The following is a 15,324-nucleotide window of genomic DNA, read 5'->3' as shown; positions in this document are numbered from 1 at the left end:
AGGGCAATAGGAAGCATTCAACAGAGGATATTATCAGAGTATGCAGTATATGTGTATGTATAATTCATTTAATTCATTCAATAATCATATATTATTAAGTGCCTACTATGTGCCAGGTACTGTGTCCTGAGGATACAAAAAGAGGTAAAAGACAGTCCCTGCCCTCAAGGAGCTTATAGTCCAATGTGGGAGACAACATGCAATCAAATGTATACAAAGCAAGCTATGTATGGGATACATAGGGAACAATTATAGAGGGAAAGCATTGGAATTAAGAAGGGTTAAGGAAGGTTTCCTAAGAAGATAGGATTGTAGTTGGGACTTAAAAGAAGTCAAGGAGATTAGTAAAGGAAACTTTCTGTGGTATTATTTTTCCTAACTTACTTAACAGGAGTAAGTGATTTAGAACCAGGCAGGGGGTGTTTCCTGGCCCTTTGGAGCACTTAATAATTTGACTACATGGATTTACTTTTTTTTTTCAATGTGACTGGGTTGTGGGAAGTACACAGTCCTTATTGCTTTCCTCTTGGCATGAACTTAATACTATTCACATTTCCCAGTCAGGTGCAAAATTTCAGATATTTTCAAATTGTGAGAATACTGCCTAGTTCTCTGCACACCCTTCCCCTCAAGTGGATGGGCCTGCCTAGTCAATTTTCCAGTCAGCCTTCAGAGCTATGACAATGTCACAATCAATGACACAGGCTCAAAGCAAAACATCCTAGAAGCACAGGAGGTGTTTTCAAACCTATTTGGTGGGCAATCCTTTTCTCCTGAAGTTTGCTTAAAGGACCAACCTAGAAGATCTATTCACGTGCCCTTTGTGTTTTCTTGGTCTTGGGGAAAGTCCATGTAGCTCCATGTGGGTCACTGGTGTCAGAGGCCTATTAGTTCTTTCTTGCATTCCACCAGAATTTAGCACTTCCTGAACCATTTCTTTTTGTTTGTTTGTTTGGTTTTTTGAAACATTTTTTAAATGTAAAATGTGAATATTTCCAGTGGAGAAAAAATAGGCCAAAGATTTGTTCAAACTCACTGAATAAAAAATAGCTTTGTTTTGCTCTATCACTTAAAGCAAGGCTTCTTAAACTGTGGGTCGCATGAAAATTTCTCGGGTGAAAAGGTGTAGTGAGTGGAAAAAAGTTTAAGAAGTTCCAACTTAAAGGGTAGAATTTCTTTTTGCTCTATAATTTTAGGAAGCCCAGCTGTGTAGTTCAAATGCATCTAATTGTGCAAGCATTCAGTAAGTTGTTACTATGTTCAAAACATTGGGCTAGGCATTAGAGATACAAAGACAAAAATAAAAATAGTCCCTGCCCTTAGGAAGCTTACATTCTATCAAAGGAGATAACATGTAAGAAATAAGTCTGTATGTGATGATTTGATGAGTAAGGGGTTCAGGAAAGGCTTTTCATGGGAGGTGGCACATGAGCTGAGCCTCAGAGAAAATAGATTCTAAGGCACAGAAATGAAGAGGGAATACATTCCAGACATTGGAAGACAGCTCGTACAAAAGGGCAAAGGAAGGAAAGGGAATGTCCATTTCAGGAAATAGACAGTGGCTGGAATCAAGAGATCATGAAGGGGAGTAACAAAAAATAAACTGAAAAGGTGGAGTCAGATTTTAAGGGGCTTTCAATGTCAATCTGAAGAGCTTCTATGTTATCATAGAAGCATTAGGGAGTGAGAGAATGTTCTTGACCAGGGGAATCATGTGCTCAGTTTGAATTTTTGATAGGTCATGTGAGCCATATTTTGGAGGAAGAATTAACAAGATCTGGCTATTTATTGAATATTGGGGTAGTGAGAGAAGGGCAGGGGAGTCAAGAATCACTCTGAAGGTGCAGGAGTGGTGAAGCCTTCAATAGAAAGAAGGCCAAGAGTTGTTTGGAAAAAGGGTGAATTTTGGAGACGTCTTTTGCATATGTTCAATTTGAGATGTTTGGTATATTCAGTTGGAGATATCTAGTAGAGAGTTGGTGCTGGGGCAGCTAGTCAGGGCAGTGGATAAAGCACCGGCTCTGGATTCAGGAGTACCTGAGTTCAAATCCGGCCTCAGACACTTGACACTTAACTAGCTGTGTGACCCTGGGCAAGTCACTTAACTCTCATTGCCCTGAAAAAAAAAAGAGTTGGTGCTTAGGGATAGGAGCTCAAGAAAGAGAGAGTAGCTTAGCTGGGAGTTATCTACATGGAAATAGTAATTAAACCTACAAGAGGTTATATAGCTATCAAGAGAAAAAATAAAAAGAAAAGAAGCCCTCGGCCAAAGTCTTGGGGAACACTTAGGGTTAGGGTACTAGGATATATGGATGATGATCTATCACAGGAGACAAAACAAAGAAATCATACGGGTAAGAGGAAGACCAGGAAAGGCTAAGGTTACAGAAGCCAAGGTAGTGTCCAGGTAGTGTCCAGGAGGAGAAGGGTGGCCAGTGGTGTCAAATTTTGTAGAGAGATAAAGAAAAATGAAATTGAGAAGTTGTTACTGGACATAGAAATCAATCAATTAGTGAAAACTTTTGAGACAGCAGTTTTAGTCAAGTGTTGAGGTTGGAAGTCAGATTGAGAAGCAAATGGAAACAGAGGAGGTAGAAGCAATGAATATTGAGTGCCTCTTCTAGAAGTTTGGCTATGAAGGGGAGTAGACACTTAGTGAATGGTAAGGTCAAATGAGAGACAAGTTGTTCCATATATTTTCTGGAATCTCAGTGGTAGAAGAAACTTCAGAGACCAGCTGTTCCAACCCAGATTGCTGTTTGGGTAAACAATCTATGGTGTTTATTTGTTTTGGGAGGGTGGCATGCAGAAGTGTTCAGAGAAAGTGCCATAATGATAGGGTTTTTGTCACAGTGTGGCCTTATCAGGTGAATTTTTCAAAGATGTTAGAACAGGAAGGCATAGAATAGACTTTTCTTACCTCATTCCTTCTTTTTTCTCCATCAAAATCTCACAAGTATATCATGGGAGAGTGTCATAGGCTCTGCTGACATTCAGAGTATATGACATTATCCCCTTGATTAACCAGTCACTAGTAATCCTGTAGAAAAACTATATAGAACTTGTCTGGCATGATTTGTTCTTTGTGAAACCTTATTCTTCAACCCTTTAATTTTACAGACAAATAAACTGAGGCCTTGAGTGATTTTCCAGGTCAGCTGTGTTTCCAAGAAGATATTTCACATTGCCCTCTATTTTTTTATTCATTTGGATTTGCTTTATTGTGTCTTGGTTTCTCATAAAGTCACTAGCTTCCATTTGTTCAATCCTAATTCTTAGGCAACTCTTTTCTTCAGAGAGCCTTTTCCTTCTTTTCTTCAGAGAGCCTTTTCCTTTTCCTTTTCCTTTTTAAGCTGTTGACTTTTTCTCATGACTTTCCTGCATCACTCTCATTTTTTCCTCTACCTCTCTTACTTTATCTTCAAAGTCCTTTTTTAGTGCCTCTATGGCCTAAGATCAATTCGTATTTTTTTGGGAAGCTTTGGATGTAGGAGCCCTGATGTTGCTATCCTCTTCTGAGGGTGCACCTTGATCTTCCTTGTCACCAAAGGAACTTTCTATGGTCCACCTCTGTCTGCTCATCTTGCCCACCTATTTCTTGACTTTTAATGCCTTCTTAAAGTGGGGCACTGCTTCCAGGCTGCACTGTCCCAAGTTTCAGGAGGTCCACGGTGGTACAATTTAAGGAGGGGCAGGTTCTTCACTCTCTTGGCCTGTGCTCTGGCCTATAAATGACCCTGAGCCCCTCCTCTTCAACCAGGAAACAAAATTTTGTTTCACAGGGTTGCTAGCTCCGACTAGCCTGTGCCCCTCCCCAACCTGGGCTGATGCCACTCAAGATTGCTTCATGGTTCCCAGAAGCTGAGGTAGAACAACCGAATTCCACCTCAGCTCCAGCAGAGACCCCTGTAGTCTCCCCCTGGCCAATCGCTCAACCTTCTCACCAGACTGTGAGCTTAGTTCCAGAAGATGCGGGTGTTGCAGCTGATTCAGAGGCTCTGAGGGTAAATTTCTCTTCCAAGGACAGCCTGAAGCTGGATCTGTGTCAGCAAGTCCACAAGGTTGGACTCCTTTCCCACCCCAGTGTAGCAGACTCCTCCTGCCAAACTTCTAAGCCATCTTTGGCTGGAAAATGGTCTCAGCCCATCCTTTTGTGAGTTCTGCTGCTCCAGAAATTGTCTTATGGTATTATTTGGAGTTTTTGGAGTGATTGTGTCAGGAGCTCTGAGTGTTTACTGTTCAGCATCCCTCACCAGTGTTATCTAGTAAAAGGGAACCTATTGCCACTCAAGGCTTGTTACAAACCAGTGAGGCAACCTTATCTGAAAGACAAAAGGTCAATATTTAAAGGGATTCTCTTTTTCTCTCCACTATAGCTAGTTCAGAGTTCTATAGAGCTGTGTTTGTGAGTGATTGTGGCTGAAGTCAGCTAATGTTTTCCAGTTGGTACTTGTACATTCTCTAGGTATCAGGTCTTTCCATTTAATTATATTCAGTGAACATTTTTAAAACACCTACTAATTAACTGTGCTAATTGCTTTATATAAACTCTTTGGTTCTTCATGAAGACACAGTTCCTGCCCTCTTGGAGACAAAAGTTTAGTAGGGAGATAGAGACATACAAAAATAATTATAGTACAGGATAAGTGAGTTGCAAAGTACCTTGTAAAGTCAGAGCTGGGGCATGGGGAAGGGTGGAGACTTTGGAAGCAAAAAAGATAATTGTCTCTTGAGGGCATTAAGGCATGGGGAACAAAACTTTCTGGATGAGCTTTAAAGAATCAATAGTGTTTTAACAAGTAGAGAGGGTATAGGAAGGCATTTCAGTCATAGAGAAAAGGATGTAAAAAGGAGTGGAAGTGGGAAAGTATGGGGCATGTAAATTATACATTTAGAGTTAGAAGAACAACAAATGTCATCTTGTCCCAAACCAACCATTTTACAGATGAGGAAACTGAGATATCAGTGATTCAATTACTTTTCCAAGGTAGTTGGTAGCTAGGCCAGGATACAAGCAAGTCCAGGTCCTTTGATTATAAATCCCATGTTCTTAACCCATATTTGGCAGTTCAGGTAAAGTCAAGTCAACAAGCATATTTTAAATACCTAGTCTAGTGCAGGGCACTGTGCTAAGTGCTGAGGATACAAAAAAAGGCAAAAACAATCTTTGAATGGGGGAAGTGGGAAGTGTGTGAATGGGGCAGGGGATAGCAATGAGTAGTCAAATTTGGCTGATGAGTACATTATGGAGAGGCAAGGGGAATATAATATAATAAGGACAAAAATGCAGGATGGCATCACATTATATAAGGGCCTTTGATACTAAGGTAAGGATCCTAGGATTTAGAAGTGAAAAGAACCTTAAAGTTCATCTAGTCTTTTCTCCTCATCTTACAAAGGAAGGAACTCGGGCCTAGAAAAGGAAATTATTTGGCAAGGTCACACCACTAATAACTAACAGAGCCTGTATTTGAACCTTTGACTTTAGATCTAATATACTTCTGAGTGTACCATTGTAAGTACTTACTACGATCAAGGTACTGTTCTAAGCTCTGGGTCTACAAAGATAAAAAATGACACAGTAAGCAAAACAAATGTTAGGATGATTATTTTTCTGTCACCAAATAGCTGAGAATTTCTTAATCATAAGAGTAAATCTACCCGTGTTGGTTGAGAGTTTGCAACATCTGGTGTTTAAATTGGGATAGCTTATTTTTAGTCTCCAGGAGGGCCAGCAAATTGATTTTCTTATATTATCAGAAAATTTAGAGTTGGAAGGCAAATCACTGTAGGGAAATCCTTTATAAGATACCTCTGAAATGCGGTCATCAAGATTTTGTTAGAAAAGCAATGGGGGGGGGGGGGTTAGCTAGGTGGTGCAGTGGATTCAGGCCCTGGATTCAGAAGGACCTGAGTTCAAATCCGACCTCAGACACTTGAATCTTGCTAGCTGTGTGACCCTGGGCAACTCATTTAACACTCATTGCCCTGCCAAAAAAGAGAAAAGTAATGGAAAGCTCATCATCAGGAGCAATGTGGTGCAATGGGGAGAAAATCATTGGCTTTGCAGGTAGTGGACTTGGGTTGCAGTCCTAGCTTTGCCATTTACAACCTGGATTACTTTAGGCAATTCATTTAGTCTCAAGGGACCCTGAAAAGGTCCTCCTGAATCCAGGGCTGGTACTTTATCTACTGCACCACCTTTACCCATTGCCCCCATTTCCATTACCCATATTCTTGTTTCACTTCTTTTTTTTTCAGTCTTCACTCAGTGGTCAATGGTGTGCTTTTACCCATTGAATCCATTGTCTTTGTTTATCCTTACTGTTCCTACCTAGCTAATCCTCAACTTTGAGTTATCCTCCTACCATTCCATGTCATTACTACACTTAAAATACCAGTTACTACTTAAGGAAGCTACAAAATGGTGCTGATAGGGATCATTACAAATTCTTATTATCTAAGGGGATTTTCTTTCAAGCAAAACCTGGATGAAGACTTATCCACATCATAGAAAGTATTATCATTCGAATGCAATTTGGATTTGTCTTTGATGTTCCTTCCTACTCTGTTGGGAAAAACATAGCAATACAACAATTAAGCAATAAAACTATTCAGAGTAGTTGATTTGAACTTTAGTATAACATAATCTATTATTCTCCATTTTGTTTTCAAGGTTATTACAAGAGACTCTGTCATATGTTTTGTTGATGTTGACATAAATGTTTACAATCAACCCAACATCCTATTTGTGCTACCAAAAAAGGTAAACTAAGTTAATTTGGCACAACTTGTTGATAGTTAACCCATATTGGCTTAGAATAATCACTGTATTCTTTTCTAAATTCTCACATGCCTTCTATTTAATAACTTTCATAAAATGTCCTCAACATCCATTCACACTTCATCATTTTGCAGCCAGGGGATTACATGCAGAGGGATGAAAGCATATCTAGTGGGAGTTAGACTATTGCATAGTAATTATATAGTCATTTTTTATACAAATACATAACATGTAGTTAAGATGCTTAGTGGCACTTTACATTTCTTTGGCCAAGGACAAAAAAGCAAAACTTTGAAATTGATTTATTTATTTCTGGTGTGAAGCATCAGTGCCGACTATGTTTGCTGCTCCATATATTTTGAAGGTTGCAATATTTTCTAGTAAACTGATTCATGCAGACATTGTCAATAAAATGAACAACCGTGATAAAGCTTGTGTATATACACTTTTATTTTAAACTTAGGACAATAATATATTTTGTAAGATGAAAAATATGAAATCTTCTGTGTATATAATCCTTGACTTAGTCATTTCATTTTTTCAAGGTCTTGTAACTTTTTCACACTAAGGAAATAATATGAAGATGTTTGTTATGTAAATGAGGAGCTAAAAGTAATCTTTATCTCTGAAAGTTAGTGAGATACATTGTGATTGAATAGCAATTTAAGTTAATAAACCTTTTAGGTGTGTAAATTTTCTGAATATTTAATTTACCCTTTGAATTTTAAAGTAAACATAAGTAAGACATTTGATTAGAGCACACAATAAAGAGTATTACAGACAGTCAATGTGATTCCTGTAAGAAATGAAGCATTTGCAAGTCTTTCTTTAAAATTCCAAATTATGACTAATCAACCAACTAATGAAATTTTAAAAAGCAATTGCTTATTATTTGAAAAATCTTTATCAAGTTCTCTTGTGGCTCCTTGCTCTATGATACAGATGTTTTAGTATGTTTTTCATGATAAATCTGCTGATTTGGGGATTTATCATTTTGAAATTTTAAAAGCTGCCAGAGGTTTTAACTAAAGATAACTTAAGCCTGGTTGTTGAACCCCCATGATGTGGTCACATCACGCAAGTCAACACTTTTGATTAGGATAAGAAAAAAGACACAATGTATACATACTCCTTATGGCAGTGACATCTCTAAGGACCAGTCTCAAATTAGTGCTATTGAGTGTCATGTTTACAAAATGAGTTTCATACATTTTAAAGTAATGAGACATGCAGAGTTCAAAAGAAAGTGTAAGTGTATATATGTGAAACAGAAACTATCACTCAATAGATCGATTAATAGCACATATTTAAATATTTTTTATGATTCAAAAGGATCCCAAAGGAAAAGGGTTTAATGGGAAGATATACACTAAATGTGTTTGAAAACATGCATTATTTCAACCTATGTGATAAAGTCCATCTTTTTTTTTTTTTTTTAGTGAGGCAATTGGGGTTAAGTGACTTGCCCAGGGTCACACAGCTAGTAAGTGTTAAGTCTCTGAGGCCGGATTTGAACTCAGGTATTCCTGAATCCAGGGCCAGTGCTTTATCCATTGCACCACCTAGCTGCTCCAAGTCCATCTTTTTTACAAGACCAGTGTGAATATACTAACATATACACACCCGTGTGTGTGCATTTTTTTGTTTTAAGGAGAATTCATAGGTTAGCAAAATATAGTTGAATGGGAAAACAGTTGAGCTTTCTTTCTTTTTTAATTTAATATTTTATTTTCCCTAATTACATTTAAAAACAAATTTTACATTCATTGAAATTTTTTTTTTGTTCCAACTTCTCTTCCTTTCTCCCTTCTCCCTTCTCCTCCCCTCCATTGATGGCAATTTCATTTAGGTTATACATGTGCAGTTATGTAAAATATATTTACGTTAGTCATGTTGTGAGAGAAAACATATACCAAAAAAAAAAAACCCCAGGAAAATTAAAGAAAAAGTATGCTTCAATCTGCATTCACATTCTATCAGTTCTTTTTTCTGGAGATGGATAGAATTTTCATCATAAATCCTTCAGAATTGTCTTGGATCATTGTATTGCTGAGAATAGCTGTCATTCACAGCTAATCATTATACAATATTGCTGTAACTATGTCTTCCTGGTTCTGCTCATTTCACTTTGCATCAGTTCATGTAAGTCTTTTTAGGTTTTTCTGAGAGCATCCTGCTCATCATTTCTTATAGTACAATAGCATTCCATCACAATCACATACAGCAACTTGTTTAGCCCAATTGATGGACATCCCCATAATTTCCAATTCTTTGCCACCAATAAAAGAGCTGCTATAAATATTTTTGTATGTATAAGTCCTTTTCCTTTTGTGGTTTTTTTTTTCTTTTGGATACAGATCTAGTAGTAGTAGTGCTGGGTCAAAGGATATGCATGGTTTTATAGTCCTTTTGACATTGTTCCAAATTGTTCTACAGAATGGCTGAATCAGTATACAAATTCAGCAACAGTGCAGGTGTTTCGATTTCCCATATCCCCTCCAACATTTCTCATTTTTCTTTTCTGCCATATCAACCAGTCTGATACGTGTAGGTTGATAGTTGGGAGCTGTTTTAATGTGCATTTCTCTAATCAATAAGAATTTAGAGCATTTTAATATGACTATAGATTGGATTACTTAGTCTAAAAACTGCCTGTTCATATCCTTTGACCATTTATCAATTGAAGAATGGCTCTTATTTCTATAAATTTGACTCAGGTCTCTATATGTTTGATAAATCAAGTATTTTCAAAGATATTTACTGTAAAATTTTTCCCCACAAGTATTATTAACTATGTATTTCCCTCCATCCTTTTTCCTTTATCACCCCCTCCTTTATTAAGATGTTGATGCTTTTTTCATGATTATTCTTACACCACTCATTTCTCTACCTAATTTTCTTCCACCTCTCTTACTTGATTTTTAAAATCCTTATTGAGCTCTTCCATGGCCTAAGACCAATTTATACTTTTTTTCTGTGGCTTTGGATGTAGTAATTTTAACTTTGTTGTTTTCTGAGTTTGTTTTTTGATCTTCCCTGTCATAATAGCAACTTTCTATAGTCAGGATTGGGTTTTTTTTTTTTTTTGCTTTTTGCTCATTTTCCCAGCCTATTTCTTGACATTTAACATCATGCTAAAGTGGGGTTCTGCATCCAGAATAGAGGGGTCTCTGTCCCAAACTTGAGGTTTTTTGTGCAGCTATTTGAGAAATAACTCTGGAGACCTGTAAGTTTTTGTTTCTTTCAAGGTGGTATGATCTAGGGATAGGTGTGTTTACTACTCTCATGGCCTGTGCTCTGGTCTTTGAGTGACCACATGTATTTTTTTCTGCCCTGGAAGAGTGACCAGAGTCATACCTACCCTGCTGTCACAAACTCTGATGTGCTAGTACTCCTCCTCACTTTGGGACTAAGATCTAGTACTGTGATTCCGATTTAAATATGAGAAATGCAACAGAGTCCTGCCCCTGGTACCAACAAATGACCCCTGTAATCTCCTTCTGACTAGTTGTCTGACCTTCTTACTGTCTGTGGGCTGTGGGGTCCAGAAACTATCACTGTAGTCACTGATTCAGTTGCCTTGTAAAGCAACTGATAGTTTGTTGGAATTTCACCTGCACTGGACTGAGCTTCACTCTTACCCCAGTGCAACAGACTCGTCCCGCTGACCTCTAAGTTGTCTTAGGCTGGAAAAAAATTTTCACCCCATCCTTTTATGGGTTCTACCACTCAAGAATTTGTTTTGAGGCATTATTTAAAGTTTTTGGAGGGGTTCTGGGGAGAGCTCAGGCTAATCTCTTCCTTTATTTTGCCATCTTTCTGACTTTGAATAGGCACTATTAAAAGTTGGCTTTATTGAGATTTCTAATGGCAAAGCACTCTGAAGAAAGGGTTTTATTTGCAAATAAATTATTCTAGTACTTGATATGTTGGCATTATCTCAACATCCAAGGAAACCCTCATAGGACATTTATGGAGCTTATAAAGACAGAAACAGTACTATATAAAAACAGGCCCAGGAAGGGGATGTAGCTCAGTGGTAGAGCGCACGCTTTGCATGTGTGAGGCCCCGGATTTGATCCCCGGCATCTCCATTGAGTATTTTAGGGGGCAGCTAGGTGGTGCAGTGGATAAAGCGCCAGCCCTGGATTCAGGAGTACCTGAGTTCAAATCCGGCCTCAGACACTTAACGCTTACTAGCTGTGTGACCCTGGGCAAGTCACTTAACCCCAACTGCCTCGCTAAAAAAACAAAAAAACAAAACAACAACAACAACAAAAACAGGCCCTTCCCTGAATGGGGCTTATATTTTAGTTGAGAAAATAGGAGATATGTACATGAGGGAAAAAGGCAATAATTAAACAATAATAAAGACCACAATAGACTGCCAAAGTTATTACCTGATTAATTGCCAGATAAACATTAGAGACAGTGGGTAGTGAAGTTCAATGGAGAGAGAACTAAGGCCAAGATGAACTGAAAAATGTTTCATGGAGAGGACAGGATTTGAACTGACTTTTTTTTTTTTTAAATTTTGCGGGGCAATGAGGGTTAAGTGACTTGCCCAGGGTCCCACAGCTAGTAAGTGTCAAATGTCAGGCCAGATTTGAACTCAGGTCCTCCTGAATCCAGAGCCAGTACTTTATCCACTGTGTCACCTAGCTACTCCTGAACTGACTTTTGAAGAACAGGTAAGGTTCATATCTCCATGTCTTGACCCTGGCCTAGACTTTTATCCTTTTTACTCTCTAAATCCAAATTCTGCTCTTCTTTCAATGCCTTTTTCAAACTCTACTTATTCTGTAATGATCTCTCTGGTCACCTGAGCTCTTGATAGTATCTTCCTTTTTTGACCTCCTTTATCATATTATCTTGAACTGACTGAATGTGTATTGCTTCATGAAAAATGAGAACCATGGTGGGATGCACAATTTGAGAAACTTAATTAAGCTCCAGTGGATGGTGGCGTATTCCATTCTGATTAGTGTTTCCCAATTGATTATTCTTTTTTCACATAATCTATAGTTCAGCCAACTTGGCTTTATTCCATTTCCTTACACACTGCATTCCATCTCTTGCCTCCATGCCTTTGAACGTGTCATCCTCCATGGCTGAATAATGTCTTTCCTCACCTCTACCTCTTGAAATTTCTAGCTTCTTTCAAAGGAATTGTCTTACTTTTGTTGTTTTATCCAGAACATTTAGTACAATGTCTGGCACAGAGTAAGTGCTTAATAAATGTATGTTGATTAATTGATTGTTTGTGCAGATCCATTTGCAGGTTTTTGCAGGAACTCATAAAACTCTAAGAAGAATTCAATGTTTTCCTTGTCAAAAGTTCCTTTCTAATGGCTGGATGTTGGACTAGTTTACACATGTGTTACTAGATGATATCAAGAAGTGGAAAAGACTAATTTATCTTCCAAATAGATGACTACATAGAGCCTGTTTTTGAGAAAGTACTAGGGGAGATGTGGGTATAAAAAATGAGTACTTTAATAGACTCAGGATGAGTCAGCAGTGTGAATTTTTAACCCAGAATGCTAATGAAATCTTAGAGACATAGGAAACAGGGTAAGATAGAAAGAACCATGGTACTCTGTTATGGTCATATCCCAACTAGAAAATTGTGTAAAATTTTGGCTACCACATTTTGGAAAGACTATTAAGTGATTTTAAGTGATCTAAAATAAACCAACCTGAGTGGTAAAGGAATTCAAGATCATGTCAGATGCAGATCAGTGCGGGTAATGTTCAGCCTGGGAAAGGGAAGACTTGGAAAGGACAGAGTAGCTGTGTTTGATATCATGTGGAAGAGGGGTTAGATTTGTTTGGCTCCCCCTGCCCCACTCCCATACAAATCAAACTTAGGCTCAATGGAGAGAAGTTGCAAAGAGACCAAATTACATTTGCTGTAAGGAAAAATGGATGAACTGTCAGGGTTACTCAAAAGTAGAATAGATTATTCTGGAGTCAGTGGGTTCCCCTTCAACTCTCAGTAAAGCTTGGTTAACAACTTAGAGTCTATGTTGAATTCTTATTCAGATACTCTGACTAGGCAGTCTCTGAAATTTTTTCCAACTCTGAGATTCTGTGATCTTTCTTTTGATGGGATAATACCATACTACCTGTATGGTATTACTCTATATTCAAATGTCCCCCCTGGAGTTTGGAATGTAGTTTCTCCTTCATCTTGTTCCCATATGCACCAGGTTATAGAATCCATAGTGATCCAGTTTATTAGCTAAGTGATATTAGCCTTTGTTACAAAAAATCTCCTCTTGTTATTGTTAAATTTATTTCTGGTGGCTTGAGGGGGGTGACACTGGGACAGAGTTGGTTCTCTGATGGAAATATTAAAGAAGTAGAGTACTTACCAGTGGTATTTCCCTTCATAGACATTGTTCCTATATGTGGGTGTCCATATTGCATAAGCTATGCACTGTGGGTGGACTTGAGTTTGGTGGGGATGTAAAGAGTACAAAGAATGCCCTTTCAGAGCATGCTAGCTGACACAGAATTTGCTTTTATAGTTGCCTCTGCACCTCTGAGGTTTCTAGTTAGCATCAAGGGAATAGGATCTGGGAATAATTGGTCTCTTCAGTTTAACTGATAAAGAACAGGTAGCATCAGGAGACTGATAGGAAGGTTAAAGTGAGGTTTTCTTTATGGGGTGCAGATCAGATGGGAAGATCCACAAACTATTGAGGGTATCATTCTCTATGTGGAAAGAAAAAATCTTAAGAACTAAAGACCAGTTCTATAAACTGACAGCTACAGGAATTTAAGACAAGTATAACAGGAGGTAAACATTGCTGTTTTGTGTAACTTGGTAGGGCTTCTTTACTCCCTCAAGTCTTAGAAGTAAATAACTTAAGAAATCCCACTGAATCTGCTCTCCATGGAGAATCCAGGGGAAACTAGCAGTGTGTATGTAGGAGAAGTGAGATCATGTCCTCAGAAACATGCCTTACAAAGGGTCAAAAACACCCTGGTTTGGATTTTCTAATAAAGGCAACAAGGACAACAGTGTCTGTGAGCTGGTGGAGGGTAAGTACTGTTATTTGTTCATCTCTAAATCTACCCTGCCCAGAAAAAGGCTTGCATATAGTGGGTGTTCAGTAAGTATTTGTGGAATGAATGAATGAATGGATACAAAATGAGAATCCCCAAAATAATTTTCCTCCATGGGCATGATTTCTTTAGTCTTATTCTCTTTGTAATTGTCTTTGGTCCCCTAATCTTCTTTCTCCTGACTTCTTATGGCCTTTGCTTCTTGCAAAGACATGTCCATGGTTGTCACAAGCAGAGGCAAAGATGGGACGAGACATTTGAGAATCTATCCCTCTCACCTCCCCATCACCACATTTATTACAATTTTTTAAAAATACATTTTATTTTTGATGCTAAGAAAATAATGTTACTACCTATGTTGTCTGTGTCTCTCCAGGCCTCTTTTCCATATAGAAGAGCAAGAATTGAATGAGGTTAGGCTGGGAAGGGGGGCTATTGCCTTTCTCTAATATCAGTTATTGCTTTATGACTTAAGGTATATTTTTTCTTGGGAGTTTCCCATGTTTCATACTTAAAGCCTGAAAGCAGGAAAAAGCTGAAAGAAGTGGTTCCTTGCTCATTGCCTGGTGGTATGCTGTGTTTAAATGCAAATCGTCGTTGATTTAGGACTCTGACAGATGTGAAGCACTTACAGCAGCTGTCATCAGCATTCTGTTTTGTTTTTCAAGCAGATGTTGAATCTGACTTTGGTGCAGTGCTTTTGCCAGTTTTTGAGGGAGAAAAAAAGAGCAAAAACCAGACAGAAATCATAATGATATTCATCATTTGGTTTCCTTTCAAAACATAAATCAACATGATGAATGACAGCATCAAGAGTGCTTTACTTAGATGTCAAGGCATGGAAGTGTTGGGCCATCATTCTGATAAGGCCAGAGGCTGACTTTGGGTGATAAGCTCTAAGCAACAGTTGCACTCATCCAGAAACAGGAACCAAATAAAAAGGATGCTTTCCTTGGTTTGGTAGACGGAGAGATACATGGATGATCACTGGATACATAATGGAGCTTTGTCCACAGGTTGTGGCATCAGAAAGGCAGTGTGAAAAATTAGGTAAGTCCCAGCAGTGCGGCATTTGGAAACCTTGCTCCATCTTCACATTTCTCATAGAAATTTGAAGGACTCCATTGCTTTGTTCATCCACTTACCCCAACCTGTTACATTACTGTTGTTCTTGGGCAACTAGGTAGCACAGTGGATAGAGCAGTGGACCTGGAGCATCTCATTCAGCCTCAAACACTGAGCAAGTCATTTAATCTTTATCTGCCTTAGTTTCTTCAACTGTAAAATAGGGATAATAATAGCACCTACCTTCTAGGATTGTTATCAAATAAGATCATATTTGTGGGGGCAGCTAGGTGGCACAGTGGATAAAGCACTAGCTCTGGATTCAGGAGGACCTACGTTCAAATATGGCCTCAGACACTTGACACTTACTAGCTGTGTGACCCTGGGCAAGTCAATTAACC

General features: G+C 38.3%; 1 protein-coding gene and 1 non-coding gene across 2 annotated transcripts in view; both read left to right on the top strand.

Moving 5' to 3' along the window:
• The window catches only part of SPON1 (spondin 1), a 378,636-nt gene that overhangs the window by 114,752 nt on the left and 248,560 nt on the right, over positions 1–15,324 (top strand). The gene's annotated exons all lie outside the window — the stretch shown is intronic.
• On the top strand, positions 10,807–10,878 carry TRNAA-UGC. Its single transcript has one exon. It is a non-coding gene; the product is annotated as a tRNA-Ala (tRNA).

The sequence above is a fragment of the Dromiciops gliroides genome, chromosome 6, assembly GCF_019393635.1.
Source record: "Dromiciops gliroides isolate mDroGli1 chromosome 6, mDroGli1.pri, whole genome shotgun sequence".
In the NCBI taxonomy this organism is placed as follows: Eukaryota; Metazoa; Chordata; class Mammalia; order Microbiotheria; family Microbiotheriidae; genus Dromiciops; species Dromiciops gliroides.
Note: the sequence above shows the minus strand (reverse complement) of the source record. Positions and strands in the feature narration are given on the sequence as shown.